Source organism: Apodemus sylvaticus, chromosome 7 (genome assembly GCF_947179515.1).
Source record: "Apodemus sylvaticus chromosome 7, mApoSyl1.1, whole genome shotgun sequence".
Taxonomy (NCBI): Eukaryota; Metazoa; Chordata; class Mammalia; order Rodentia; family Muridae; genus Apodemus; species Apodemus sylvaticus.
The window spans coordinates 122,137,182-122,149,569 of record NC_067478.1 but is presented as its reverse complement, the minus strand read 5'-3'; the positions used below and the strand labels follow the sequence as shown (position 1 = coordinate 122,149,569).

General features: G+C 41.4%; 1 pseudogene; it reads right to left on the bottom strand.

Annotated features, from left to right (window-relative positions):
* LOC127689844 (glyceraldehyde-3-phosphate dehydrogenase-like) overlaps positions 1-12,388 on the bottom strand; it is a 75,104-nt pseudogene that overhangs the window by 36,206 nt on the left and 26,510 nt on the right.

Below are 12,388 nucleotides of genomic sequence, written 5' to 3'. Positions count from 1 at the left end.
AACGACTGTTCTTGACATTAATTTTGGAGACAGTCGTTGCTCACTGAACCTGGTGCTCCGTCTACAGCCAGCAAGCTCCAGGGGCCTCCTGTCTCTGGCCTCTCCAGTGTTAGGATTACAGGTACAATCCACTACACTGGCTTTATAAAATGTGGGCTCTGCGGGATCAAACCCAGGTTCTTATGCTTGCACAATAAGCACTTACCTCCTGAGGCATCCCATTGGCTCCATCTGCTTTCGGTATCAGGTTAACAGAGTACTCCTGAAGACTGTCTGTCTGACTCTTCAAAACAATGGACTTGTCACCATTGCCCTGGAAACACACCACCTTGTTGCTTTAGAGTAAAGCACCAAACTAGAAGTTATCATTGAATGTGAGAAGAGTTGCACTAATGCAGAAAAACCTGGGTACCAGCTTTTCTGTACCCAGTTTTCCTGCATTCTCTGTCTAGACCCTGTAAGATTCTGATGTCTGCAGTCATACTGACCATGTTTTCTGAAGTGCAAACAAGAACCCATGGTCTTACAAATGTTACTGAGCCCACTCAGTTAGTCAACAAGTTCTCCAGCACAGGAGTGAGGATTAAAAAGGCAAAAGACAATTAGACAACATTGTAGCATGACCCCAGCCTGTTCTGAGGCTGAGGTGGGTTTATATTTTCACAAACCGCTTTTATACCATTTTAATTACATGCAAGTAGTAAGGTCAGTTCTAGTTTAAGGAACAAGCAAGATAATAAACACAAATAGTCAAGGAACAAGTAAGGCAATAAACAAAGTGCCTTGATCATTGTTTCTAAGGGTTTAACAAGATGACCAAGCTATCCGAGCCTACTTCCCTGTCCTAGCCCAAAGTCATATTCATGCCTGAAACCTACTTCTTTGTTCTAGCCTAAAATTAGATTCCTGCCTGAACTTACTTCCTTCTGATGGCCTAATGTCAGATTCCTGCCTGAAGCCCATTTTCTTGTCCTTGGCCAGCAACAGATTCCTGCCAAGTGGCCCCAAAACTCTCCACACGAAAGACAGAGTTCTTTAGAGGTGACATGTCTCAAAATTTAAATTGAGATTGCTCTAGAAAAATGTAGGACATATGGTAAACATGCCCAGGGTTCTCAAAGCCAGATGCTGACTGGCTCCAAGAGGAGAAAACCAAAACAATCAGAAATCTCTTCTTTTGCCAAAACAAATCCTGTGTTGCTCCTAATGTTATTCCTGTAGATATCTTCGTTTGGATTGGGCCTGGTCACGGTTTCCATTCCATTGCATTTCTGAGATGAGAGAAAACTAACACCATGTTCACCCATGCTAACAAATTCCTTTCTTGGTGGATTTTAGAAACAGAGGAAATTGGAGAGTCCTTTTCAATCTTGTAGCTTCTTTCCTGTCTTTTCCCCACATAGGGAGTCTTCAATGATAGCTTTCTCATCTGACTCTCACTGACTAATAACTCTATCAACAATAATGAAGCCTTTATTATAGATTTTAGGATTTATTTATTTAGCATTTATCAGGAACTTGCTTTTAAACGTAGTTAATTCTCACAATGGCCTTAGTGGTAACTGTTATTATCTTAGAGTTAGACACCGACGACTTAGAGATGTTCAGTTCATGACCTTGGTGAATGTTAGAGTCAATTAGATACAGTTTTCTGAGTCACTTGTTCTCCTCAGCCCATGCTGTTGCTTTCCGTAGATTGTCTTGGCAAAGTGAACTCTGGAGTCAGCTAATATAAACAGAATGAGTTAGAGTTTCTGATAAATTATCTTATCCAGTCCTCAGAGAAATTATAAATTTTTCTTAGAGCTACCTGATTTCTAATCTTTTAAGCTAAGAACCTATCTTGTCATTGCTGTTGGTGCTGATGTTAAAGGTTCAAAACCCTCTCTAGGTCTTAGTAGGCCTTTTGCTAGAGTTCTAAATGGACTTGTGTAGAAATTCAACTATCATGAGAAGAGAACAAAATAAACACAGGATGTTAATTGGATCCTCTGCAGAGTCCAGACACCAAGTTTGCATGAGTACATGCCAATATTGCGACAAACATGTGACAAACAACTGAAGGAAGGAGGTGACCGTCCGTGACAACATCACTGTTTCGACCCTGGTCAGTGTGGCCTCTACTCACAAATGCACAAGCTCATCACTGAGGTCAGCACTATCGTATCCGGGCACCTCTCACTGGAGTCTCTGCTGGGGACTGAGCCTGTTGGTGGGACATAGAGAGAGAGCGGAAAGGGACCGGAAACTGGGGAAGAAACCCTCAGCACCGTGAGGTCTATCTCAGACATGGCCAGTGACCTTCGCCTTAGCCAAGGGCGTTGGTTTCAGAAGGCTTCAAATCACTGTTTTGAGTCTTTTGGAGAAAGAAGAAAACACAGAGCAGAATCGAAAGGCAAGGGAAAAAATCAAAAAGGCAAATTTTAGAAACGTTAAAATCAATTTCATTTCTGAGAAACAGAACACTTATTCTTACATGATTGCTATGGCTAAAATAGGAAAAATGTAAAAAACAAAACAAAACAAAAAGACCTAAAAATCTGAATTGATGGACATGTGGAGAAATGGCTATACATTTGGCTCAGGGCCAGCACCCACTGTCCCCACACTCCTTTGACTCCAAGGTAGCCAGAGACAGGAGGACAATTGGGGTTTTCTGGCTTCTAGTCTGAGAAAACAGGGGTACCCAAGGGGGGAGGAATCAAAGGGTAAGCCAAGATGATAGAGGAGGACCCTGGAACCTCTGTCTGGTCCTGTATGTGTACAGGCATACATATCCACACATAAGTAAACAGATCTTTTATTTAAATGTCCATTTCCAGACCTGTTACTTCAAGACCCACACCTCCACGTTACTTCCTCTAACTCTGTGGCTTCTCAAGGCCATTCAGATTGATGTGGGCAAGCAGTGTTTATTTGGACCTTAATTCTTGTTTTCCAAACATTCTCAAAAGCCTCTGGTTATAGAATGTGTGCACTCCCCAGAAGAGCATGGGATATACAGAAAAGAATGGAACAGAATGAGAATCTTCCTCTACTGATATTGGTGAGGTTTTCTATCTTTAATTCCCTCATTGAGATGATGGAGGAAAGTGCATTTTTCTTTAGAACTCGACATACACCACAGACTTCTCCCTGTGTCATTAGTGATGGAGGACACAGGCTTTAATTGTCCCTTGAGTTGTACCTACATGCTGCAGTGTGTCAGCAAGCTGTGTTGCTGTGTGTTTAGGCTGATTTCAAACTGTCAACAGCACACAAGCAGAATTCCTCACAACACTCACTCCACGGTGCTTGCTTCTTTTAACACACCCTTTGCTCAGAACTACTTGTCTTTTCTTTTAACAGACACAGAAACGGCAGGGATGCATAGTCCTGTGGCTTCATCTTAGGCTAACCTAGGCTTATATTCCACTTCCATTCGAATGAAGGTGTCAGACCTTTGCCTTCTCCCCTCAGAAACAGAGCATAAAAAAGTAAAGATTAATAAAAGTGACATTTGAGACTTCTGTGAGTCTGTTACATTTACAAAATAAACAATTTATAATCCTCGGGTCTTTACTAGTGATATAATAATTTGTTGTAAGCATACCATGTCATTGTAAACTCACTGTTTAGCTGACCCTAGCAAGAACCTTCAGATTTCTAAGTATGTTTGGCACCAACTTCTAGCCAAAGATTCTCTCTCTCTTTCTCTCTCTCTCTCTCTCTCTCTCTCTCTGTGTGTGTGTATGTGTGTGTGTGTGTGTGTATGTGTGTGTGTGTGTGTGTGTATGTGTGTACACATCTTCATTTTGAGAAGGGTATAGAGTGACTGACTATTGGATGACCGAATAAGTCTAAAGGGATGTTTTTGAGAGTACACCTTTCATCTCATTCCTGTGCAGGATTCTGATACTGTTTGTGTGGGAGGGCTTTTCTAATGCAGGGCTCTGAGTCACTATGGTAACACTGAGAAGAACTGATGAACATTTTTATTTTCCTAGGTGGATATTTTCAGCCGCTTAGTTTCTTACCTTAGACATTTTTCTTAGGTTACACGCCTCAGTCACAAGAGTAGGTGACAGATCCGCAGGAAGTAGCTGACTTACTCTCCAGAGAAAGTACACTGCTTGAAGCACATACAGGATGGGCACCACAGCTCAGGGAGACCCTGCTGTCTAGGTGTGCTAAGCTGGCAAAGGATCCTGTCTCTATGAGTCTTAATGTTGTGCCTGGTAATCTATCATACATAAAAGGCATTTATCTGCCTGAAGATCTTTATGCCTGCATTGGCTGACACTTTTTGATAACAACAACAGTATAAGGACTTGAACTCATTTTAAGGGAATTAAGTTTATTAAGTAAACTAAATTGTTGCAATACCAAATTGTGGATTGGGCCTGGATGCCAGCAGCTAAGAGGACAATGAGAGCTAGGTCACAAACAGGACCCAGCCTGGGCTCTGAGCTTTCCTCCTTTCAATATACCATTCCTTCTTCTTGGATTCCTTTTGTCCCATGCCTTAAGTTCTTCTCCTGTTGCTGTGATAAGATACCCTGACAAAGCAACCGAAGTCAGGAGGAGCTCAGGCTCAGAAGAGGAGCACAGCCTCTGGCTTGCAGTAGGAGGGAGCACAATCTCTGGGGAGGGGAGGTCCCAGTGGCAAGAGTTGAAGGGAGGTGGATGCAGAGGTGTGTGTGTGTGTGTGTGTGTGTGTGTTTGTGTCTGTCTGTCTGTCTGTCTGTCTTATGGAAGGATTAGAAGATAGTTTTCTAAGACCAAACAAAAATGGAGGCAGCCACCAGCACCTGAGGGGGCTGTTCTGAGGAGTCTGAGAGACCCACAGAGACGTGGTGAGATGGAGCAGTGAAGGATGAGCCTGCAGAGAGCACGATTTCTCCACAACAACTGAAAAAGGCAGGTCTTATGGAAAGAGGCTTTTTGAAAGTGGTTTTGCGGAATTGGGAAAAACATAGTAAAGTGAGGCAGCCTGTGCTGCGGAGAGAGAAGCAGACGGAGGGCGGGGCTTCGGAACAGCAGTGGGACAACAGCCTAGGCAGACTAAGAACAGGTCCTTAAGGAACAGGGCCAGCCTGTGGGCCACCCAGAGGCTCAGGCCACCAGAGGGCCCATCAGATTACACTCCTAAGTCTAGCCCCCAAGGTCTATTCCTTTGTCTGGCTAATGATTCACTCCTGACACAGACTACCAACGTCCAGCAATCAAAATTCATGATTTGGCTGCACTGGTAAACTTGAGTAATCAGGACATACCAACTCACCCTAGCACAATCTTTACCCTTTTTCCTTAAAGACTACTTTTGCAGAAATACCTGCTGTTTGCTTGTTGTCTTTGTCCAATCCTGAAGCATTTACCCCTTCCCACCTCCCCGATCCTGTCTCTCTGGGGTAATAAATCTTTGTGCTGAGAACTGGGGTCTGGGTATGTTGTGTACCAACTCCAAGGCTCCTTTCTGTTTCTCCTTTCTTCAGCAGTGGCCCTCAACCTTCGGGCACACCCGAAGAGTTGACTCTGCAGCCTCTTAATATGTTCCTCATGTTGTGGTAACCCACCACCGCCACCACCATAAAATTATTTTGTTGCTACTTCATCACTGTAATTTTGCTGTTGATAACTGTAATATAAATATCTGGTATGTAGGATATCTGATATGAGAGCCCCAAGGGGGTTGTACCTGCAGGTTGAGAGCTGCTGGTCTATGACAAGGAAGCTGCACCTAAGAGAGCTCAACTGAATGGTTGTCTAAACAAGACTAGCACGATGACCAGCTAGTTGGCTCACCCATGAGGATGGGGGAAATCTCACCAGGCCCCACCCCTGGCTGCTACTGGCGATTAATGGCCACTGAGTAGGGAGAACCAGTGTCTCCACAGTGAGCCCCCTGATAGGTTATCCAATCTAAGTAGCCAATCCTAAACACATACATATATGACCAACACATACATATATGACCAACACATACATATATGACCAAACACATACATATATGACCAACATGGACTCAGTAACTTGTACTTATATACACATTGTGTGTATGTGTGTGTGTGTGTGTGTCTGTGTGTGTATGCAAAACCATACTAATTACAGAAGAAGAGCTCATGAATTTAAGATGGGATTAGGGAAATATGAGAGGAGTCATGTGGAGACCGAGGGATGGAAACTTTGTGAAAACAATACTCTTTTATAAAGTTCTCAAAATTAAATTTGAAAATGTAAGAGACAAAAGAATTTTTTTTGCAATAAACAGAAATTTTTACTGCACAGACTTTTCAGAACTGGGTTATGTTTCAGAGGAATTACTGAGGGAGAGAATGCAGAGATTGAAGCTGAGGATTAAAGAATAGAGGTGTGCATATAATATGTGACTCAGCATATATAAATGTTACATGTATCGGTGTTTGTAGTAACATAAGAATATGCATCTGTACATATACAATATACTTTTTTTCTGGTGACCATCAAGCTCTTCCTTACCACCCCTTGCCAGAACCAAGGGTCCCAGATAGAAGCCAGAGATCCCTCTTTGGCTTGGGAAAGCAAAATCTGGGTGTGCTTAGCTTTGCCTGACTGGTTTCCACAGCCACATCGCAATGCTGTTTACTCTCTCCCACACTCTGGCACTGGGCATACAGCTACCTTCCACTGCAGAAGACAGAAACTGTACACTAACGGGAAACACACCCGCCAGCATTCAAATCAAGCTTTTTATTAAGTGATCAAAGTGATGGTTAGTACTCATCACTGAATAATTTGCTGGGTCATCTGTGGGCTGCGTGTATGGAATCAGATTTTCCTTGGATGCCATATTGTTATAAAATTCCCAGCTTGCCCCAGAAATATGTTTACCACATAAATCAGGCAGATTTTACCTCTCTATCTGGTTTGGAGAAGAGATTCTCAGCTACAAGTTCAAAGCATTGAAGCACCCAAGGGCAGAAGAGCAAAGAGCCCAGGTTTCTTCCTGAAATACAGCAAGAGTCAGACACCAGGTGACGGAAAAACTCTTACCTTGGAATGCAGCCATAGTTAGTGAGAGTCACTCAGAAACAGAACAAAACGAAAAAGCATACTGTGATAAGCAAGGAAGACACAAGTCTCTGCTGGTCACAGCATGACATGAGAAATCATGGCTGACCTACACAGACTTCTGGGGATTGCTGTCAAGGAGATCAGGTATGACAAATTACACACTCAGCAACTGGATTCTGCTTTTAATTCTAAACTAACACTATTTATTATTTTTAATATTGCTTTTGACAGAGGCTACATACATATGTGTACAGATTACATATGCAGGTGCTTTTGTAGACATACAGACAGGACACAAGTTACTGTTAATTCCAAACATGTATGAAGAAGGACCATCAACCCAATCATTATGGCCAAATTAATTAAAACAAGCAATCAATTAAAGTAAGCTTTTCTTTAAATGTAGGTACATGGGCCCCTAAAAACAGGGTTCATGAGATTGGAAATGAAGAAGACAAGGTTTTTTAGTTCAGGGGTTTAGTAATTCCAAATTAGGGATTTAGCAGGCAAAATAGGCAGATTTATAGAAGCAGAACATGAGTGTCATGAGTTGGTTCTAACAACCTCCTGAAACAAAACACAGTTGCAAAGGTGGTCATAACAATGTAGTCACAGCAACTTTTTGAAATGAAAGTAGGGTTGGAAAATGGTTATAAACATTTTTTTTAAAAAAAGGCACAGTTGTCAGTTTCTTGGAAATGACAGTACAGAACTATTTGTAGTTAATGTCACAGGTGGGGCATAGCCTAATGCTTTAGAAACAGAGGTTTAACCATAAACAGGAATGAATCTCATTTGTCTTTACTATAAGATGGCTTTACACCTAAGATGGAGTCAGGCTGGTTCATCATTAGGAATATGTTCACTATAGAGAGAAGATGAAAGAAAACCTGCCTAAAACAAGATGGAGTGGCCATTCTTATATCAGATAAAATTGACTTTCAACCAAAAGTTGCCAAAAAAGATAAGGAGGGACACTTCATACTGGTCAAAGGAAAAGTCTACCAAGATGAACTCTCAATTTTGAACATCTATGCTCCGAACGCAAGTGCAGCCACATTGATAAAAAAAAAATTTACTAAAGCTCAAAGTACACATTACACCCCACACAATAATAGTGGGAGACTTCAACACCCCACTCTCAACAATGGACAAATCATGGAAACAGAAACTAAACAGAGACAAAGTGAAACTAATTGAAGTTATGGACCAAATGAATCTAGCAGCTATTTCTAAAACATTCCACTCTAAAGCAAAAGAATATACCTTCCTCTCAGCACCTCATGGTACCTTCTCCAAAATTGACCATATATTTGGTCACAAAACAGGCCTCAACAGATACTGAAATATTGAAATTATCCCATGTACCTTATCAGATCACCATGGCCTAAGGCTGGTTTGTTCAAACAAAAACAATGGAAAACACACATACACATGGACTTTAAACAATGCTCTTCTCAATGATAGCTTGGTCAAGGAAGAAATAAAGAAAGAAATTAAGGACTTTTTAGAATTTAATGAAAATGAAGACACATCATACCAATACTTATGGGACACAATGAAAGCAGTGCTAAGAGGAAAACTCATAGCTCTGAGTGCCTCCAAAAAGAAAATAGAGAGAGATTGCACTAAAAGCTTGTCAGTGAACTTGAACGCTCTAGAACAAAAAGAAGCAAATACACCCAAGAGGAGTAGATGGCAGGAAATAATCAAACTCAGGGCCAAAATCAACCAAATAGAAACAAAAAGAACTATACAAAGATTCAACAAAACCAGGAGCTGGTTCTTTGAGAAAATCAACAAGATGGATAAACCCTTAGCCAGACTAACCAGAGGGCACAAAGGCACTACCCAAATTAATAAAATCAGAAATGAAAAGGAAGACATAGCAACAGAAACTGTGGAAATGCAAAAAAATGTTAGATTCTACTACAAGAGCTTATACTCAACAAAGTTTGAAAATCTGGATGAAATGGTCAACTTTCTAGATACATACCAGGTGCCAATGTTAAAACAGGATCAGATAAACCATCTAAATAGTCCCATAAGTCCTGAGGAAATAGAAGCAGTTGTTAATAGTCTCCCATCAAAAAAAAAAAAAAAAGCCCAGGACCAGATGGGTTTAGTGGGGGAATTCTATCAGATCTTCAAAGAAGAGGTAATACCAATATTCTTCAAACTATTCCACAAAATAGAAACTCAAGGAACGCTACCCAACTCATTCTATGAAGCCACAATAAAGTTTAAACCTAAGCCAAACAAAGACCAAACAAGGAAGGAGAACTTTAGACCAAGCTCCCTCATGAACATCGATGCAAAATTACTCAACAAAATCCTGACCAACTGAATCCAAGAATGCATCAAAGCTATAATTCACCATGATCAAGTACGCTTCATCCCAGGGATGCAGAGATGTTCAATATATGGAAATCTATCAATGCAATCCACTACATAAACAAACTCAAGGGAAAAAAAACCACATGGTCATTTCATTAGATGCTGAAAAGGCTTTTGACAAAATCCAGCATCCCTTCATGATAAAAGTCTTGGAGAGATGGGGAATCCAAGGCCCAAACCTAAACATAGTGAAAGCAGTATACTGCAAACCAGTAACCAACATCAAATTGAACAAAGAGAAACTGAAGCAATCTCACTAAAACTGGGGACCAGACAAGGCTGTCCACTCTCTCCCTATCTATTCAATATAGTACTTAGTGTCCTTGCCAGAGCAATCAGACAACAAAAGGCGGTCAAAGGGATATAAAGTGGAAAAATAGGAGTCAAACTATCACTATTTGCAGATAATATGATCATATAGTTAAGTGATTCCCAAAAAATCCAACAGAGAACTCCTACAGCTGATAAACAACTTCAGCAAAGTGGCTCAAATTAATTCAAATCAGTAGCCTTCCTCTACTCAAAGGATAAATAAGCTGAGAAAGAAATTAGGGAAATGACATCCTTCACAATAGTCACAAATAATATAAAATACCTTGGTGTGACTCTAACGAAGCAAGTGAAAGATCTGTATGACAAGAACATCAAACCTCTGAAGAAAGGAATCAAAGAAGATCTCAGAAGATGGAAAAATCTCCCATGCTCATGGATTGGCAGGATTAATATAGTGAAAATGGCCATCTTGCCAAAAGCAATCTACAGATGCAACGCAATCCCCATCAAAATCCCAACTCAATTCTTCATAGAGCTAGAAAGAGCAATCTCAAATTCATCTGGAATAACAAAAACCCCAGGATAGCAAAAACTATTCTCCACAACAAAAGATCTCCTGAAGAAATCATTATCCTGGACCCCAAGCTCTACTACAGAACAATAGTGATAAAAACTGTCTGGTATTGGTACAGAGAGAGACAGGAAGATCAATGGAACAGAACTGAAGACCCAGAAAAGAACCCTCACACCTATGGTCACTTGATTTTTGACAAAGGAGCTAAAAACATCCAGTGGAGAAAAGACAGCATTTTTAACAAATGGTGCTGGATCAACTGGAGGTCAGCATGCAGAAAATTGCAAATCAACCCATTCTTATCTCCTTGTACAAAGCTCAAGGCCAAGTGGATCAAGGACCTACACATAAAATCCGACACACTGAAGCTTATAGAGGAGAAAGTGGGCAAGAACCTGGAGCACATGGGCACAGGGGAAATTTTCCTGAATAGTACACCAATGGCTTATGCTCTAAGAACAAGAATTGACAAAATGGGACCTCATAAAACTGCAAAGCTTCTGTAAGGCAAAGGACACAGTCAATAGGACAAAACTGCAACCAACAAATTGGGAAAAGATCTTTACCAATCCTACATCCAATAGAGAGCTAATATCCAATGTACACAAAGAACTCAAGAAGTTAGACTCCAGAGAGTAAAATAACCCTATTAAAAATGGGGTACAGAGCTAAACAGGGAATTCTCTACTGAGGAAACCCGAATGGCTCTAAAGCACCTAAAGAAATGTTCAGCATCCTTAGTTATCAAGAAAACACAAATCAAAACAACACTGAGATTCTACCTCATACAGGTCAGAATGGCTTAGATGAAAAACTCAGGGGACAGCACTTGCTGGAGAGGATGTGTGGAAAGAGGAGCACTCCTCCATTGTTGATGGGATTGCAAGCTGGTAAAACCACTCTGGAAATTATTTTGGTGATTCCTCTGAAATTTATACATAGTACTACTTGTGGACCCAGCTGTACCACTCCTGGGCAAATACCCAGAAGATACTCCAACAGGTAATAAGGACACATGCTCCACTATGTTCATAGCTGCCTTATTTATAATAGCCAGAAGCTGGAAAGAACCCAGATGTCCTCAACAGAGGAATGAATACAGAAACTGTGGTATACATACACAATGGAGTACTATTCAGCTACTAAAAACAATGAATTCATGAACTTCTTAGGCAAATGGATTGAACTAGAAAGTGTCATCCTGAGCGAGGTAACCTAATCAGAAAAGAACACAGATGTTATGCACTCACTGATAAGTGGATGTTCGCCCAAAAGCTCAAAATAAACAAGTTACAATTTACAGAGCACAGGAAACTCAAGAAGAAGGAGGACTGAAGTGAGGGTGCTATGGTTCCTCTGAGAAAGGGAACAGAATACTCACAGGAGCAATAAAAGAGACAAAATGTGGAACAGACACTGAAGGAAAGGCCACCCAGAGACTGCCCTACCTGGGGATTCATTCTATAAACAGTCACCAAACCCTGATACTACTATGGACAACAAGAAGTGTATACCTAAAGGAGCATACTATGGTTGTCTCTGGAGGGGCCCTGCCAGAGCCTTACACACACAGAGGCAGATGCTATCAGTCAACCATTGGACTGGGCATGGGGTCCCCAATGGAGGAGCTGGAGGGTGGTCCGGAAGAGTTGAAGTGATTTACAGCCCCATGGGAAGAACAAGGAGGTTAGCCACCCAGACTCCCCAGGACTCCCAGGGACTAAACCATCAACCAAGGGGGTACACATGGTTCCAGCCAAAAATGTGGCAGAAGAATGCCTTGTTGGGCATCAGTGGGAGGAGTGGTCCTTGGCCAAGTGAAGGCTCAATAGATTCCCCAAAAAGGGGAAATTTGGGGGGAGGTTGGTGGGAGTGGGTTGGGTGGAGGGGCATATACTTGGAGGCAGGAGGTGGGAGGAGGGGTTGAGGGTTTTCAGAGAGGGGGGAAACCAGGAAAGGTTTTAGCATTTGAAATGTAAATGAAGATTATATTCAATAAATTTTTTCTATTAAATAAATAAATAAAATAAAATAAATGGAAGAGCAAATGTCACAGCAGGGGTCTAGGGCAACTGGAAGATGCCAAAGCAAGTGCTTGCTCCTTTCCTGGCA